The following is a 4,876-nucleotide window of genomic DNA, read 5'->3' as shown; positions in this document are numbered from 1 at the left end:
AAAATTAACTAGAATATGTTGTGAAGATATGGAAAAACCTACAAGATGGGGATGTAATTATGAAAAAAGAAATAAAAGAAAATATAAAAACATGAAGTTTAAAAAATATAGAAACTTTAAGAAAAAATACATAAAACCTGGAAGGAAATATTATAAAAGGAAAAATAATATACAGAAAAATAAACCTTATAAGAAAGATAAAAAAAACAATGTAAGTGTTGGAATTGTGGAGAAATAGGTCATATAAGTCCTGATTGCACAAAGAAAAAAGTGAGAATATTACAAAAGGATTATTTTGAAATAGAAAGCGAATTAAGTGAAATATCTGATATTGAAAATTATAATAATCAAGAAATATTTATAAGTGAAGTAGATTCAGAAGATTATGGATCAGAATCTAAATAGAGAAATTGAAGAAATAGAAAATAATAACATAGAAATCCAAAAATATGAGGGAATAGAAGGTTATGAATTAAAAGTAACTTTTGATAATAATAAATTTAAGAAGATACAAAAGTTATCCTTAGATTTGAAAATAGGAAAATGAGAAATTCTAGATAGAATATGGAGAAGAGAAAGAATAGCAATAAATGAATACCATAAGATTGAAAAAACTATAGATGTTAGAACAACTCAAGGAACACATAAAATAAATCTTTTAACAAAAAGTACAGTATCAGAATTATTATCAAAAATAAGTAAAAAACATAGTGAAAGGATCTAAAATACAGTATCACCATTAACTGTAAGTTTACATGATGGAAGAATTATAAATTTGGAAGATGGTCATTTAGGAACTATAGAAGGAAATTTAGTATATCAAAAGTTAATATTTACTTGTTACCCAAAATATTGTGTCTCATTGAAAGATAAAAACTTTAATGAAGTTTTAGGATTACATTTCAAATTACATAGAAATGATATAATGGAACTAGGAGATCAAATTATGACTATGGAGTATAGGGCATTATATACATTTACTAATTGATAGTGCTGAAAAAGTTAATATAATACTTGGTAGTAAACAAGTTATAATAAATAAAGTATATAACTATAATAAATTAGAATGTGATATATTATTAGGAAATGATTTTATCCAACAATTTCAATATTACAAACAAAATAATTACATGATAATGTTACAAACACCTTGTGCACATCTATTAAAAATACCAAGAGAATTTAGACCCTACAGAGTTCAGCCAGCCCAGCATGGTGATAAATGGGAAAAACGACCAATAGTACAAGATGAATTAAAAAATAAAAAACTATCATATAAAAAAATCCTAAAAACAGAAATAGAGATAAGTATGGAAAAAATCATAGAACAATTAGAAAAAATTTATGGAGAAAACCCATTATTATTTTGGAAACCATATCATCCTAAAGCTAAAATAGAATTAACAGAAAATATTATAATAAGAGTTAGACCAATGATGTATACCTTACAGGATATGCAAGAATTTAAAATTCAGATAAAAGAACTATTAGAACAAAAGTTAATTAGACCCAGTAATGGACCTCATAATAGTCCAGCTTTTATGGTTATGAAACATTCTGAGCAGGTTAGAGGAAAAGCTCGAATGGTAATAAACTATAAAGAATTAAATAAATATACTAAATTTGATGGTTACTTTTTACCAAATAAAGAAGTCCTAATAAACCTTGCAAAAGGAAAACAATATTATTCCAAATTTGATTGTAAATCAGGATTTTGGCAAATAAAAATGGAAGAAGATAGTATACAATATACAGCTTTTAGTACACCCCAAGGAAAATATGAATGGTTAGTTATGTCATTTGGTTTAAAAAATGCACCACAAATATATCAAAGGAAAATGGATAATATATTCAAAAAGTTTAGTGATTTTCTTATCATTTATATTGATGATATACTAATATGCTCTAATAATAATAAAAAGCATAGGAATCATTTATTACAATTCATAAATGAATGCAAAAAGGAAGGGATTGTACTTTCTAAAAAGAAATCTATAATAGAGAAACAAGAAATAGATTTTTTAGGATTATCAATAGATAAAAAAGGAATAAAATTACAGACTCATATATCTAAAAAGATGGAAAGCTTTCCAGATGAATTAAAATCCAAAGAACAAATACAAAAATTTTTAGGATGTTTAAACTATGCTGAAAGATTTATTGAAAATCTCTCAAAAAAGAGACATAAGATACAAATTCTACTTAGGAAAACAAATACCAAAGGTTGGAATAAAGAACATACTGAAATTGTTAAAGTATTAAAAGAAGAATGTAAAAATTTATCAAAATTAAGATTACTAGATGAAAAAGATAATTTAATTGTTAATACTGATGCCTTGGATAAATATTGGGCAGCTATATTAAAAACAGATTTAAATGAAATATGCAGATATTCAAGTGGAACTTTTAACCAAGCAGAAATAAATTATACTACCCATGAAAAAGAATTATTAGCAATTATTAGAGGAATAAAAAAGTTTTCATTATTCCTTTTATCTAAAAAATTCATTGTTGAAACTGATAATTCTCAAGTTGCATGTCTTATTAAAAATAAGTTACCTATGGAACCTCAATATAGAAGATTACACAGATGGCAAGCATATTTATCATTTTACAATTTTGATATTATTCATATTAAATGAATAAATAACTATCTTGCAGATTTTTTGAGCAGAAATATTGAATTCGGAGATGGATAATATCAAAAATTCATTAATAGAAGTCAACAGACGAATGAAATTCCTCATGGAAGAATCTGAAGATATGAAAATTGGAATTGAGCAGTTAGAGGAAATGACAGAATCTATCCAACAAAATGTCAAATTGTTGGTGAAAATCTCTAATTCTCATTCCAAATATACCAAATAATTGAATGACAGAATTGTTGATATTACTTCACAATTCGAGTCATTAGATACCAAACAGGAAATGCCAATTGATACAATCTCAAAAATACAAACAGGTACACAGCCAGGAAACAGCAGTGGACCCAGCAATATCAAACGAGACATAGCAAGTCCCCGGAAGGTGACTATAAAAAATGGTGATGAACATACAAGAGTTATAAGAATCAAAACTGATGAAGATGATGATACTCCTTTATCATCAAAAGAAGAAGAATATATATCATTTGCCAAAATTGTTTATGAATTGGAAGAAAATGAATCTTATTTTGTTGCATCAGGAGATCATGTTTATCCCATATTAATAATTACCAAAGATGCAGACCCTTTCATGGTCAAAATGGCAGCAGATTATGGATTTCTGGATTTGATCTATCGAGGAAAAGATTTAAAAGAAATTGAAAAATTTGATGATATATTCAGGGCAGAAGTTTCAAAATTTGCCCAAGGGAGGTCAATTTATATCAAATTTTATTCAATAAGTCCCGAAGTTGATGGAAGGATATACTATCCTGCTGAACATATTATCACAATTGGATATGTTGGCCGAAATAATAAACCATTGCCTAAAATCAATAAATCATGGATTAAATCCCGGAGAGTTTTGGGGATGAAAGTTCTTTACAACATTGCAAAGAACTTATATGATAAAAAATTCAGATGCTTGTGCCAATATGAAGGATGGACACTCCTTACAAATAATGGAAAAGAAAAATCTACCATTTTGAAAGAATATATCCAGAAATTTGATACCCATCAAATTAGTAGAAGTCCAACAACAATCCAAGAATCATGCAGATTGAGGGAGTGCCCCACATGTAGACAAAATTGAAAGATTGATTTTTCAAGATAAAAGATGAATGGAGAAAAATGAAAGGGGACCTACCACTATCAAAGCATCTAGCCAGCTGCATATGAAGCCAAAGATGGAGAGGCAATAATAGAGAAAAAAGATGCCCCTTTGATGAAAAGGCAAAAAACGCATGTGAAAATGTAGATCCCAGGAGGAAAAGAATGGAGAGGCATGTGAGCCTTTTTTCAAAATTCTGATGTATGCAATGATGTAATAGATCAATACTAGTGAGTTTGAGTCATGTATAAATAGAGGTCTTTGGGGAAAGAATGAATCATCTTGAGTTAGAAACCATTCTCTTTCCTTAAGCTTTTTTCAAAACCAGTTTTTCTGGAAACCCCTTGTATATAATAGAAATCTTGTATAAATCATTATAGAAATAAAATTCCAATCTTTTGATATCAGAAAAATATGAGTTTCTAAACTTCCTATCCCATAGATTCTTGATAGATTGAAGAAGATAATCTCTTTCTTACTTTAACAAAGAGAGAATTTTCTTTACTTAAGATCTTTACTCTTAATTCTAAGAAAAGATACAGTGAGGGCAGAAGCTGAAATAGCAGAATTCCCGTTGAGGCAAGAGGCCATTTGAGGCAGCAGTTTGCAGATTCAGAGCCCGAAGGTCACGCGGTTCAAAGAATACAGATTTAAGATCAAAAGTAAGGTAAAATTATTGTGTTTGTTAAATTTAGAAAGAATTTTTCTAATATCTTGAAAGAATCGTAGGGATTATTATTTTTCATGTTTGTAAAAAACTTATCTAACATGTTATTATTATTCATAAAGCTTGTAAGGAATTATCTGAATAATGCCAGGTTATACAATTAAAGGATTAGATAATCTGTTAGAAAAACTATTAATGAAAATAAGAAATAGTTTTGCCCAACTAGAAACTATGCATATTTCATCTAAAGAATATGATAATCTTAGTAAATTACATGACAATTATATTACAAATTATGCTAATTTATTAGATCAAAGGATGAAACTATATATTAAAACTCGAAATGAGAGAAATAGAGGAATTTTAGAACTATCCCAATTAATTAAGGATATCTTGTGTAAAATATGACAAATCTTTTCATTAAGGGTATTATAGACATTTTATCAAAAATAAATA

Source organism: Olea europaea, unplaced genomic scaffold (assembly GCF_002742605.1).
Source record: "Olea europaea var. sylvestris unplaced genomic scaffold, O_europaea_v1 scaffold1923, whole genome shotgun sequence".
NCBI lineage: Eukaryota > Viridiplantae > Streptophyta > Magnoliopsida > Lamiales > Oleaceae > Olea > Olea europaea.
The sequence above is the reverse complement of the archived record's forward strand: the minus strand, read 5'-3'. Positions refer to the sequence as shown.